This window comes from Eulemur rufifrons, unplaced genomic scaffold, assembly GCF_041146395.1.
Source record: "Eulemur rufifrons isolate Redbay unplaced genomic scaffold, OSU_ERuf_1 scaffold_114, whole genome shotgun sequence".
Taxonomy (NCBI): domain Eukaryota; kingdom Metazoa; phylum Chordata; class Mammalia; order Primates; family Lemuridae; genus Eulemur; species Eulemur rufifrons.
Genome location: NW_027182896.1, coordinates 454,920 through 470,054, shown reverse-complemented (window position 1 = coordinate 470,054; position 15,135 = coordinate 454,920). Strand labels below are relative to the sequence as shown.

The 15,135-nt window shown below is 38.7% G+C and overlaps 1 pseudogene; it reads left to right on the top strand.

The window, feature by feature from the left end:
• The first annotated feature begins 11,319 nt into the window (after window positions 1–11,319).
• LOC138379670 (olfactory receptor 7A10-like) lies at window positions 11,320–12,252 on the top strand (annotated as a pseudogene).
• Window positions 12,253–15,135: the final 2,883 nt, after the last annotated feature.

The window sequence follows — 15,135 nt, the reverse complement described above, 5'->3', positions numbered from 1 at the left end:
TTATCTCTTGCCTCTTACCATACTCTGCCCCTTTGCTCTAGCATCTGGTCAACCTAAATCACTTAAAATTCCCCAGTGTTCCTCTTCACCTCCAGGTCTTTGCATTGGCTTCTTTCTTCTATCTGCCATACTTTCTCCCTATCCTGTGGGTATCAATCTATGTACTGTCTCCGCCAGAAAAAAACAAAAACAAAAACAAAAAGACCTATAATATTGACACAAACAGAGGATGTGTTCTGGTACTTCCCTGTTTTATCCCTGTCATGGTATCTATGAGCAGTATGGAAATGGGCTCTTTCTGTGTTTTTTCAGGTTATAGTATACAGTTGTTGAAGGGTGGACTGTATCTCCATCTTGTAATTTCAGTGCTGGCCATATACCTTAGCACAGGGTTGTAAAATAAATGAATAAAGAATGAGAACAGCAGAAGCTCTGCTGCTTTACCATAATGATATTAATAATTAATTCAGTGTGCAACTATGGGCAAATTATACTTAATAGTAACTTTGCATTGTATATACATATTTTTGATTCTTACTAACACTCCTAAAATTCTCAACTCCTTTTTACTGACTTACATTTAGTTAGCTGTGTGTGACTATCTTTTAGATGAAGAGTATAATTCTTTCTTTTTCTTTCTAGCTGCTTCTGAATTTGCATCTGGATCCCATATATCCTCTCCTCTAACCTGCTGATGAGCTCAGTGTAAATAAAGATCTACTTTGAAAACCACATTAAAATATGTACCCATTTTATGGAAAAAAATCTATGATCTAAAAAATAATAAAATGTTATTCCTGGGCTGTTGACATGATGTTTTCATTGTTTCCCATTAGATATATCACATGGGAGAATCTTTATGAAAGGAAAGTGATTTTGTACTATATATGCCTGATGGAAATTTACATAGTGTTTTAAATGATGTTTCTTGCCTTCATTAGCTTTTCAGTGATATTTCAATTGAAACCAGTGTCATTGAGTTTTAGACACTAAAACTGCCTTCATGTCAGCTGTTTAAGCAGCCAAACAACCAAGTTGTCATTAATATTTTAGTGGACTTAAGTCATGGGTTATTTTTGTTTTACAATTTTCATCACTGTATGTAGTGATAGATTTAGATTTAGACAGACATCAATTTGGTATAATGGTGCTGTGGTCATTGTCAATGTCTGGACGTATTACAATTATTACAGTGCCATGAAATTTCTAATTTTGAGCACTGATTTATATAGATCTTTCCTTATGGAAAAGATCACTGGTGGGATTATTACTTCATTTCACAGTTCATGTTTATGAAAGCATTTATCGTATTCAAAGTTCTGCGTTAAACAATGCTAATGATCAGATGTAGAGCATGACCAAGTACTAATAATGTGTCATGAGCAGGGGTTGGGTGATAACCTTTTGACTCTGAGGTTCCAAAAAAAGGAAACAATTCCATGGTATTAATTGAAGACCCTGTGACTGGGATGTACATCAGTTTTCTTATTTAATTCTTGTAATAAACTTTCTGAACATTATTCAGTTAGTACCAATTTGATGGCGGGTACATGTGGTGCTTATTTTTCCATTCTTGTGATACCTCACTTTGCGGGATGGGCTCAAGCTCTACCCAGGATAATATGAGAGGTGCTACATCACCATTGTGTTTTGTAGTTGACTACTCAGCCATAAAAATATGTTCCATTGTCTTTAGTTACACTTGTTGGGGCACAGGATCATTGCTGCTGTCACTGAGAGGATGTCCCACTGCACAGAAGCTTTCTCAGGGCCCCCTTCATGCCCCTGTTCCTCAGGCTGTAGATGAAGGGGTTCAGCATGGGGGTGACTACAGTGTATGGGACCGAGGCAACACCCCTGTCGGAGAAGCGTGTGTCCATGTGGAACTGAGCTAGACCCCAGGCAGGTCCCACAGAACAGGCAGACAACTGAGAGGTGAGACCCACAGGAGGAAAACACTTTATACTTCCCCCCTGCTGTTGAGATCCTCAGGACAGAAAAAACAGTTGGAGAAGAAGAGAAAAGAATCTCAGCAAGAGGAAAGAAGCCCATGACACCGTCACAATGTATAATATGACATTATTGATGGAGGGGTCAGAGCGGGAGAGCTGGAGAGCCTCAGGGAGCTCACAGAAATAGTGTGGGATTTCAGTGACTGCACCATAAGAAGCCGCAACACGGTCACTCTCCGAGGAAGGGCCCCCAGGATGCTGACAAGCCCGGTGTGGACAAGCACCTGGACACAGAGCACTGGGTTCATGATGACTGTGTAGTGCAAGGGGTGACAGATGGCCACAAAGTGGTCATAAGCTGTGACCATCGGAATCAGATTGTCCAGAAGTCCAAAAACCATGAAACAGTACATCTGTGTGAGGCAGCCGGCACCGGTGATGGATTTGCTCTGTGCCTGGATGCTCCACAGCATCTTTGGGATGGTGGCGGAAGTGAAACAGATGTCAGAAAAGGACAGGTTGGAGAGGAAGAAGTACATGGGGGTGGGCAGGTGGGAGTCTGAGATAGTGGCCAGGATGATGAGCAGGTTCCCAAAGACAGTCACCAGATACAAAGACAGGAACAATACAAAGAGAACAGACTGAAACCCTAGCTTCTCAGAAAGTCCCAGGAGGAGAAATACTGGAAGCCCAGTGTGGTTTTCTGGTTCCATTTAAAGGAAATGTCTGCAAGAGAGACGAGAGAGAGAGAGAGAGAGAGAAGCAAGACAAAATTAACCACCAACCGGCATTTCAGAACTGTGGTCCATATTTGCTGGAACCTGATGTATTGATGAGATGATGCCTTTGCTTTAACGACCTCTTCTCTTCTGTCTGTCAGTGTGGGGTTTCCAAATGCTGCCGTCTCCTCCTGTGTCACTCCCGCTAACTGGAAGATCTAGACACAAAACCTAATTTTGCACCCAAGGCTGACTTCATCTGTTTAACTGCCCTGACACCTGGTCAGCCAGCCTTTTTTTTTTTCCTCAAATATCCTTTGAATTACTTTTGTGGTTTACTTTTAAATTCCTTTATAGTAATAGTAATTTTAAAAGTCATGGATCCATATATAACTTCTGTAAACAGTAAGAATGCCATGATGTTTTCTACACACTTGATTAATTAACAATGTATTGTTTATTTCAAAAGAGCTAAAAGAGAAGACTTAAAATGTTCCCAACACATAGAAATGATAATTACTTCAGGTGGTAAATACTTTAAATACCCCGACTTGCTCATCACACATTCTATACATGTAACAAAATATCACATGTGCTCTGTAAATGTGTACAAATATTATGTATCAATAAAAATGTTTTAAGTATCATGGATCAATCATCAAAGAAGAAATTGTATTATCAGCCAAATTTATCTCCCACGAAAGACAAGATGTCAAATTAGTAGTTTTGAAATCTCACCTATTTGCAATGTATAAAAATTATTCAGAGCCCTGTGAAATAACTATCCCAATGAATTTTAAGAATCAGTTTTAACCCTGATACCAAAAGACAGTGTCCTGCTATCATAGCAGAAGTGTAAAAAAATAAAACCCACTCATTACTCTAATTAGCAGAAATGGAAAAAACTCAAAGTAACTATAAAATCCTTGTATCAATTTGTCACTCATACTAAATATGATGACCAGGTAGCACTCAGCACAAAGAAGCAATGAACATTTCATATTGGTAATTTATTATGTTACAGAAAATGGGTAGAAATTTGTCTACATATAATAGGATCATCTCAATAAATACAAGATTCTGCAAGGAAATATCTTTGAGAAAACTGTAAACAGAAGTATATTTCTTAACCATGATAAAATAGCTTCCTTGATAGTCAGCTAATATCAGCCCTGACATGAAATTATTTGAGGGAGCTTTCCGAAGCTCCTATAGAAGACAGATACACCTACCACTACTGCTACCCAACACTTTTTCTGAAATTTCAAACCAATGCCACTAAGGAAGAAAAAGCAATCACAGCTTCATATCTTGGGTAAAAGTCGATTGATCACATTTTTGGATAAAATTGGTAACTTAAAATCAACTGAAGAATGGTCTCGAGTCCCATCCAGGTTAATACAAGAGGTGTTAGTTGACCATTTTTTATGGCTGAGTAGTATTCCATGGTACTCATATATCACATTTTATTTTATTTATTTATTTTTATTTTTATTTTTTTATTTCAGCTTATCATCGGGGTACAAATGTTCAGGTTTATTGCCCATGCCCCCCATCCCCCCGAGTCAGAGCTTGAAGTGTGTCCATTCCCCAGACAGTGTGCATCACACTCATTGTGTAGGTATACATCCATCTCCTCCCCCCACCCCCCACCCCCCACCCCCCACATCTGTCCGGCCCCCAATTGGTGTTATTCCCAAATGTGCACTTAGGTGATGATCAGGGAAACCAATTTGCTGGTGAGTACATGTGGTGCTTATTTTTCCATTCTTGGGATCCCTCACTTAGTAGAATGGGTGCCAACTCTCTCCAGGAGAACAAAAGAGATTCTATATCACCGTTATTTCTTATAGCTGAGTAATACTCCATGGTATACATATACCACATTTTACTAATCCACTCATGTATTGATGGGCACTTGGGTTGTTTCCACATCTTTGCAATTGTGAATTGTGCTGCTATAAATATTTGAGTTATTTTTCATTCTATTCACCCATTCCATTTTATAGTTTACTGCTCTTTGATGCTGAGTAGCATTCAATCCTGTGGTTATAGCACAACGTTTTCTTTTAACCCCTTCACCTGTTGAACATTTGGGATGTTTCCAGGTTTGAACGATTATAAACAAACCTGCTGCAAACATGACTGTACAGTCTTTGTGGGGACATACGTTTTCATTTCGCTTGTGTAAAAACAGTAGAATAGCTGGGCCTTATACTGGGCATATGTTTGAGTTTTACAAAACTGCCAAACTGTTTTCCAAAGTAGGCTGCACCATTTTTCACTGACGAAATAAATGTGTGAGAGTTCTGGTTGCTCTATATGTTCACCAACACTTGGAAATGTTATTCTTTTTCATTTTGGCCACTCCATTGGGTGTAAAGTAGTATCTTACTGTGGTTTTATTTATTTACATGTTTTTTTAGAGGTGAGGTCTCTCTATGTCACCCACGCTGTCCTTGAACTCTGAGCCTCCTCAAGTGATCCTCCCACCTCAGTCTCCACCACCTCTGCTGCAGCTGGGCCAGGGTGGGAGCTGGGAATATGGGTGCTTTTGTGACCCCCGAAAGACAGAGACTGCTGTCACTACTGAGAGAGGGAGGTGTCGGCAGCTTGTGTGCCTGACAGCTGCCTGCCTCCGCTAATCTCATTGCGAAGTGGGCCAGGGATCCCCCCTCCTGTCTCGGGCCCACAGTGCAACCATCCTGCATGTCCCTGGAAGGCAAGTGAGTCCAAGGGGAAGTAACAGACTGGATTCACCCCACAATTAATGCGGTGTCCTGGGAACAGAGAATGCAGGAAAAATATTCCTTCTGGGGCAGAGCAATGCCCCAGAGGGAAATGATATTTTCAGAGTTGGAATAACAAGATGGCGTGTGCCTCATGAGCAAACAGACAAAGCGGTATACACCTCCTCTGCTTTTGGCCCTCAGCACATGCAGCCTTGGGCTGGATGGAACTCGGATGTTTCTTCTAAAAGTTCTAAATCCCACTGAGGTTCTAAAGCTTCACCTTTTCCTCCTGTCTTGTCTGGGGACAGAGCTTCAGTTTCCGTCATCAACCATTCATGTGGAATTCTCACTTCCACATGGAGACCTTCCTTTCAGAAAACCGATCAAGGTGGGTCTGAGAGCCCTGTAGGTCCTGTAGCAAAGGGTTGGGAAGAATGAAAGCCATGAACATGTGCCTGAGGTCCCCTGAGAGCCAACCTAGCCTTCCCAGAGTGGAGACATTGCTGTCATCGTTTGCTTGTTTCCTTTATTAATTAATTGATTCATGTATTAATATTCATTTATGGTGCTGAACTCAGCAATGGAGGGCTATTTTTTGACAGTTAAGTAATGGAATCCCAACTATATAAGAAAATAGAAAGTTAAGGAATGGAATCCCAATTATATAAGAAAATGGGAAGTTTAAAGTCATTTCAGTAAAAAATAGAAGGTATGCCCAAGGATCTTTGCAATTACTTGGAGAAAAGAAATAGAGTATTAGTTGTGGAGAGATATAAACTGAAGTCAGGGCAGTTCTTTTTTAATTTTAAGGTGGAGTATTTTTCAGCACAATTCCATGTTAATGAGAAAGATCTAGACCAATGAATTCCTTCCACATATTGCCTGATAATGACAGTTTATGAGCAAACATTTTTCAGTATCTTCTCTCATGCTGGGTATTCACATGATATAAAAAATTTATTTATAAGGTGAAAAGTGATACATTAATCACCTTTACTTTGCACCGATTTCCTTACTAATGGGGCCAAACACATTCTTGTGTTTGCTAGACGTTTACCACTGTACTGCAAACACTCAGTGTGTTTTGCTTTCATATGGTGGCTTCAGAATATTTGTGTTAGTTTTCTGTTGTATTTTTTTCAATATTAAGAATTGGAGATTTTCACCAATTTTGGCATTGATCATTTAGTTCTTGGGTGAGAATCAATGTATTTGAAGGGAATGTGTAAAAGTTTATGAATTTTGTGTAGCAAAATCCATCCATCAATCATGTTGCATTCCTCACATTACAGATGTAGAAAGTATTTCTGCATCATTTGGCTAAACAAATTGCCTTTTATATATACATTTTCAACTTGTTTTCATACCTCTATTATTCCTTGTTGTGCTTCCTGGCTTTGTGTATTCAATCAGTTTCTAGATTTTGTATCATTTTGGCCCTAATTTTAAAATCACCATTATCTGACTAAATATGTCCTTTATTTCTCAAAAACATATTTAAATTTATATATATTTATGTGAGATGAAATTATAACATTAGAACTTCTTCCTTCCCGTATTTTAACAGATTTCCTGCCATATTCTTTAATTTCCAGGATATGGGTGATTTAATCTTGAATTAGTGCCCCATTTTGATGTCATTAAATTATTACTATCTTATATCTTTATATAAGGTTTTTCAGATTTTCATGTTGTTTCATACAGTCCTTCTGAAATCACTCTACTTAACCTCGCCGAATCCTCACTTATATACTCTGTTCCACAACATTTTAGTTTCTTTTAAGCCTTCTCTTTGCATATAATGCACAGGTGTGCATTCACCCAGTGTTTATACTAATGCATGAATAGCTTCACAAACATATCACAAATGCTCTTTGTGTTTCAGTGTCTTTTTTAAAGATGTTTTCCTTTTTTGTTATATCAATGCTATAAAAATATTTTGGAATTTTTGTGCTAAAACTTTGGTTCTCACCTGGGGGTGATTTTGGCCCCCAGGGGACATTTAGCAATGACATGTTTGGCTGACACCTTGGGGAGGGGTTGGCAGAGGACAGGGATGCTGGTAAACATAACGCAGTGCACAGGACAGACTCAATCACAATAAACGAGCTGGCCAGGATTTAAGTAGTGCTGGAATTGAGAAACTTTGAGTTAATGAGTATCTGAATTTTAAATATTTACAGCAGTATCCAGATTGTTTTCCCAAGATCTTATAACACTTTGCATTTCTGTCAGCAAGATTAGAGAGGACCCATTTGCTACCTGTTTAAAAGTTCCAACCCCACTCAATGTGGCAGCTCTTTATGTATTTTTCACAGGCTGACGTGTTTGAAAGAGATTTATTTCTTGCTGTTGTGTTAAACTGGGTTTCAGCAAAGATTCATGTACATGACCCCCATTTTGATTTGTATGTAATGATATGCCCTTTTTTCCTACAGTTATCAACACTTCAAATGTTTTTTGTTTTTGTTTTTGGTTTTTTTTACAGATTATTGTTTCTCCATTGATTTTAGGGGGACATATTTGGACATAAAAAGTCTTACCTTTTGTTTGGTTAAATATATGTCTATCTTCTTACCTCTGCAGTTCTTGCCTTAGTTAAGATGGTCTGCCTACACATAGATTTTATACATAATTTGCTAGATTTTCAAGTAAAAACTATTGTTTACTTTTGCACCAAAGTTTTTAAACCTGCTAATTCTTTGTAAAATGTGAGATGGAACAAAATTCATTGTCTTCCAGGTAGATAGATATTTATGCCAGCTTTTATTCACTAATCCAGCCCTTTCTAATTAAAGTGAAATACACCTGCTCATATATTAAATGTCAGTACATACTGAGGCTTATTTCCTGATACATGTAACAGATAATAAGTATCTTCTATGTGCCAGAACATTCTAGAATGTTATATATCATATAACTTTATGTCTTGGTCTTTGCCAGTTAAATATTTAATCAATATGGTGCCATAAATTATTCTTATTTCTATCTCATTTCAGTTAATTTTAAGGTTCCATTCACTTTTGTTTAATACAGTTGTTCTGAAATCACTATATGAGTATTTAGCCTGGTTTTATTCCCCTGAAGTTATTTTTATTTCATAACTTCTTATTTTAATTTTTTCTACATAATGCACACACATTAAATACCTTTGTGAAAATACAATGTCAAACAAAGAGGCGACATTCCCGCTCATTTGGATCTTTCAGTATAATGGTGAAGAAAGTACAATGTACTACAATATATGTGTATATAATGTGCTAGGTGCATATATATTTAGTATTATCATATCTTCTTTGTGTGTGTGTGTGTCTTGCTGAATTGCTCCTTTATCATTATATAATGACTACCTTTGTTGTTTTTAACCATTATTGATTTCAAGTCTATTTTATCTGATAGGAGAATGGCTACACCTGCTCACTTTTGTTTTCCACTTGCAGGGAATATTTTTTTCCATTCCTTTACCTTGAGTCTTTGAGAGTCCTTGTAAGTTATATGGGTTTCTTGGAGACAGCATATATTAAGGTTGTGTTTTTTCATTCATTCAGCCAACCTATGTCTTTTAAGTGGAGCATGAAGACCATTAAGGTTCAGTGTTAGTATTGACATGTGGGATACTGTTCTGTTCATCATGTTGAATGACACCTTGTTGTTTTGTTTTCTCTTTTGTTCTACTGTTTTATAAGAGTTGTGAGCCTTAACTTTCAGTTGATTTTATGCAGGTGGGTATCTATTGCTCTGTTCCATGTATAGTGCATATTGGGGAATTTCTTGTAGGACAGGTCTAGTGGTAACAAATTCCCTTAGGGTTTTCTTGTGTGGGAAAGTCTTTATTTCTTTATCATTTATGATACTTAGTTTCACAGGATACAAAATCCTTGGCTGGCAATTGTCCTGTTTAAGAAGACTAAAAATGGGACCCCAATCCCTTCTGGCTTATAATGAGAAGTTTGCTGTTATCCTCCAGGTTAATGACTATGTGTTTGGGAGATGTCCCAGTTGCTATGAATTTTCCAGTGTCCAATGACCATCTTGAATCTGGATATCGGAATCTCTAGTGATACCAGGGAAGTTTTCATCAATAATTCTCTTGAATAGGTTTTTCATGCTTTTTTGCTTTTTCTTTCTCTCCGTCAGAGATACCTATAACTCATATATTGTCTCCTAGTACATACTCCATATTTCTCTGAGTGATTGTTTATTTTTCTTAATTCTTTTTTTCTGCTTCTTTGACTGACTGGATTAGTCCAAACCCTTGTCTTCAAGCTCTGAAATTCTTTCTTCTGCTTGGTCCAGCCTGCTGTTGAAGCTTTTTCCTGTATTTTGAAATTCCCTAAATGACTCTTTCATTTCTTTAAGTTCTGGTATCTTTTCTTATGTTGTCTATCTCTTTAGAGACTTTTTCATTTTTTTCATTCATTTTCTGAAATAGTTTTGGCTTCATTGTGTTAGTTTTCAACATTCTCATCAATCCGATTCATCTTATTTGCCATCCATATTCTAAATTCCATTTCTGACATTTCATCAATTTCCTTTTGGTTGAGGTCCATTGCTGTAGATCAACAGATCCTTTGGGCTGTTGAATGAACTTGTTTTTTTTCATGTTTCCAGAGTTCTTTTCCTGGTTTCTTCTCATCTGTAACCTCGTCTCAGCTCAGGGCAGATAGGTTTGTGGTGCACCTGTTCTTCTTTTCTGGGAACTCTCCTAATTAGTGAGAAGAATGAGACAGCCCTAGATGGTACCTTTGTATTCTACTCTGGAAGATTGACCTGGCAGGAGAGGGACCGATGTCCTGAGAGCCTGTAATGCAGCTGTTCTGCATTGCCACATTTGCCTGTGGTTTTTCCATTCCCCTGTGGTTGTCACAGTCCAAGCCAGTGCCTGGGGATCTTCACATGGAGTGGTGGATTGGTCTTCAGGCCACTGTTGTAAGCTTGGGTGGGGGGCTAGGTGAGTTCTACTCCATGGAGGCTGCTGTTGCAAGAGATTACTCTGCCCTCATCTCCCCACGGTGGTGGCAGTTGCTGGGTGAGGCTATCTAGGCAGTGGAGGTAGATGTCAGTGCTGTGGATATTCAATCCACCAAGGTCCAGGTGCAATGGTAGCATATGGCGGGAGGCAGCTCATGGTGGGTCAGTGCCACAGTGCTGGACCACAGGTGAGAGGCATTGGGCAGCATGTGGTGACATGGTTTTTTGTTTTGTTCTGGTTTGGTTTGGTTTTTGCTTGTTTTCTTTCTCTGTTATTAGACTGTAGGGATTTTTGTTTTATAGCACCATTCACTCATTGTCTAGACAGTACCTGGAATATGTCAAAAGTGAATTTATATTAGTGAAATATTTTCTCACTGAAACTGGAGAATACATGCCCTTTGAGAAAGACAGAGAGTGGGAAAGAAGTTCCTAATCAGAGATGACAAGGGATCTCCTAAGAGGTACCAGATTCACACACAAAATACAGAAATTAACTGCTCATAGAATGGAGGTTCCCAGAGGCTGGGCAGTTGTGGGAGAGAAGAGATGTTGGTCAATGGATACAAAATTAGAGTTAGGAGGAGTAAGTTTAACAGATCTATTGGACAGCATGGTGGCTAGCTAATGACAATATATCGCATTCACCAAAAATATTGAGAATGAATGTTAAGTGTTTTCTCTATAAAAATGATGATTATGTGAAATAATACATATATTAGATAACTAGATTTAGCCATTCCATAATGTATATATATTTCAAAACATCATGTTGTACACACTACAATTTTAACTATCAACTTAAAAATAAATAATTATTTTTTTAAATTAACTTCTTGACTATACAATATAAATGATGGCACTTCTGATACGTTTGTTACGTATGCTTGTGTCCTGTTCTTCTTGTGTCCTGTTCTTTTTCTCTTTTGTAGTCACGTCAACCACATGGATCCAGTAAATAAGACACATATTTCAGAATTTCATCTTCTAGGATTCTCAGAGGACACAGAACTGCAGCCCGTCCTCTTTGGGCTGTTCCTGTCCATGTACCTGATCACTGTGCTTGGGAACCTGCTCATCATCCTGGCCACAATCTCAGACTCCCACCTGCACAGCCCCATGTACTTCTTCCTGTCCAACCTGTCCTTTGTAGGCATCTGCTTCGTCTCGACCACTGTCCCAAAGATGCTGGTGAATATCCAGACACAGAACAAAGTCATAACCTATGCAGGCTGCATCACCCAGATGTACTATTTCTTACTCTTTGTAGGACTGGACAACTTCCTCCTGACCGTGATGGCCTATGACAGGTTTGTGGCTGTCTGTCACCCCCTGCACTACACGGTCATCATGAACCCAAGCCTCTGTGGACTGCTGGTTCTGGTGTCCTGGATCACACATCCTGCATTCCTTGCTAGAAAGCTTAATGGTGTTGTCACTGTCCTTTTGTAGACACTTGGAAATCCCCCACTTTTTCTGTGAAATTGATCAGATAATACACCTCGCCTGTTCTAAGACCTTTTTATTCATCACATGGTGATGTATTCTCTAGCTGTAGTGCTAGGTGGTGGAAGCTTTGCTGGTATCCTTTATTCTTACTCTAAGATAATTTCCTCCACACGTGCAATCTCCTCGGCTCAGGGGAAGTATAAAGCATTTTCCACCCGTGCATCTCACCTCGCGGTTGTCTCTCTATTTTACTGCACAAGCCTCGGGATGTACCTCAGCTCTGCTGCTACACACAACTCACACTCCAGCGCAACAGCCTCGGTGATGTACACGGTGGTCACTCCCATGCTGAACCCCTTCATCTACAGCCTAAGGAATAAAGACATAAAGAGGGCTCTGAAGGATTCTTTGGGAGGGAAACTAGAATAGGTCCAATTGTCCTGGGGCTGAAGGTAGACCCATGATGGCAGGGCCCAAAGCCCCAGAGCCAGAGATGGCTATTGTTTAATCAGATCATGGATGTAGAAATTATTCCTTCTCTTTATTTCCTGAAGTTTCCATTTCTTTGAACTCAACTGCTTTATCAAATTTAAGCAACTTCCTTTATGAAGGTTTCTGCTCTCTCTGATATTAAATAGATTTTTTTCCCTCTGTCATTTTCCTACCTTCTCAAGATTATTCCTAACCTTGGGTCAGAAACAATTTGGAGATTCCTATTTGTTCCAAAGAGTGATGAGTTGTGGTAGACCTTTGGAAGAAACTGCAATTGACAACTGAGGTCATTTATACAATTTTATTGGAGAAGAATTTCTGAGGCCACAGTTTTTTTCATTTTGTGTCTGCCATTTATTTTTTTTGTTGTTGTTAATATGTTTAATTTTATGGATACATCACAGTTGTACATATTTATGGGGTATATGCGATGTATAGATACAAGCATATAATGTGTAATGATCAAGTCTGAGTAATTTGGCTATCCATCGCCTCAAACATTTATCATTACTTTGTGTTGGGAACATTCCAAAACTACTCTTCTAGTTATTTTGAAATATACAATAAATTACTGTTAACTGTGGTCACCCTATTGTGTTACTGAACACTAGATATTTTTCCTTCTACCTAACTGTATTTTTGCACCCATTAACCAAACCCTCCTCAACCCCCCTCCCCACTACCCTTCCTAACCTCTGGTAACCACCATTCTGTTCTCTACCTCCAAGAGTTCAAATTTTTTAGCTTCCACATATTGAGTGTAAACGTGCGACATTTGGCTTCTTTCACTTAACGTAACGACCTCTAGTTCTTCTATCCATGTTGTTGCAAATGATAGGGTCTCATATTTTTTTAGGGCTGAATTGCATTCCATTGTATTTATATACCACATATTCTTTATCCATTTGTCCGCTGATAGACACTTAGACTGATTCCCTGTCTTGACCACCGTGAATAGTGCTGCAATGAACATGGGAAGGCAGGCATCACTCTGGTACTCTGATTTCCTTTCTTTTGGATATATACCCAGCAGTGGGATTGCTGGATCATATGGTAGCTCTATTCTCAGTTTTTTGAGGAATCTCCATGCTGTTTTCCATAGTGGCTGAACTAATTTACATTTCCACCAATAGTGTAAGTGCGTTCCCTTTTCTCCACATCCTCACCAACATCACCAATCACAGAGAAATGCAAGTCAAAGTCACAATGAGCTATCATCTTACCCCAGTTAAAATGGCTATTACCAAAATGACGGAAAATAACAAACTTGTCATTCATTTCTCTATCGCTACTGTAACTGCTCCTCCTGATAATGTAGACTTTAACACACTAAGGTGTTTCATAGCTGGGCATGGCATTTTACTCTCCTCGCTGGAATCCTGTCCTCTTTCGGCTCAGTGTCCATAGTACCTGCTATATTCCCTGGTAAAGAGTAGGAAGGCAAAAATTGCTTTTCAAATATATGTTCCAAGTATTGTCTATACAGAAAGAAAAATTTGCATGAATCAATTGACTTCATATGGCTTTATAGTCAGAGATGACTGTAAACACAATGTAATAAAATTTTCAACCATATATTGAATTACTATGGAAGATTTGTTTTTGATGATTTATGTCTACTCCTCGAAGGGTGAAAGTTTGGTGTCCACATGTGACAAGGTTTGCTCATCCAAGTGAAGGATTCGTTGTCATGGTCTATATTATTTTATCGTACCCTCTTGCTGTTTCTACTTGAAAATTCCAGTGCTGCTGCAAATAGAACTCTTTACCTTGTCCAGAAAAATATTTTTCCCTTTAACAGATTGTGTCATAAGCATTAAAATGCAGGTGAGTGGGCAATATGTGTATTTACTCTACCACCAATTTCTTCACTTCTTTTATGATCTAAACTCTTTTCAACCATCGTGGTCAAAGACAACTCACCCAAAAGCTTGAAATCCAATAATCCCTCTGGGAATGGAGACTTGTGATTCATGGTCACAAGTTCTTCCTACAAAATTACACACATCCTTCCAACCTCCTGGTTTCCTGAAAGGGAATCCTAATTGTAGTTTCTTTTTCATGCAGTTATCTGGGGAAAAAACAAAACAAAACATGAATAACCAGGTAATCATGAATGCTGCCTTCAAATATCAGAACAAGTGTAAAAGAAAAAAAAAAGGAAGCAGCAGATTATTCTGAATGTCCTCAGTTCCATTGGCATTGATTATTGTATCACTAAGATATTGCTGCATAATAAGTCATCCTGATAGTAAATGGTTTAAGATAATGCTTTTTCTAGTGCCTGGGAGTCTATGTTGGAGAAGTCTTCTGGTCTCTGCTGGTCTCCTATGCATCTTTGGTCAGCTGTGAGTTAGTTGGAGTTGTTCTATTAATGTTGTATTTGTTCTCTCAAATTTGGGGGTTTTCTGTCTGTAGGCTGCTCTAGGGAGACCATGGTTGGGACAACTGGACACAGCTCCACATAATCTCTCCTGCTACAGCAGGCTAGCCTGGACTTGTCCATATGGCAGAGGCAGGGTTACAATTAAGATATCAGCAGAAACACATCTAGACCCCTTGAGGCATACTGTCACTTCCACCTTATTGTATTGGCCAGAGCAAATTTAAAAAAAAAAAAAACCTAAACTAAACTAACCTAAATGTAGCCCAGATTCAGAGGTAGAGAAATAGACTCCACCTCTCGACGTGAAGAGTCACAGTCACACTGTGAAAGTCATGGATATAGAGAAAAGCAGTGAAGGGGACGTCTCTGCAAATGGTCTACCACCATGCAATTTTCAAGTCAATGGATGAACTTTTATTAGATCCTTCAAGACG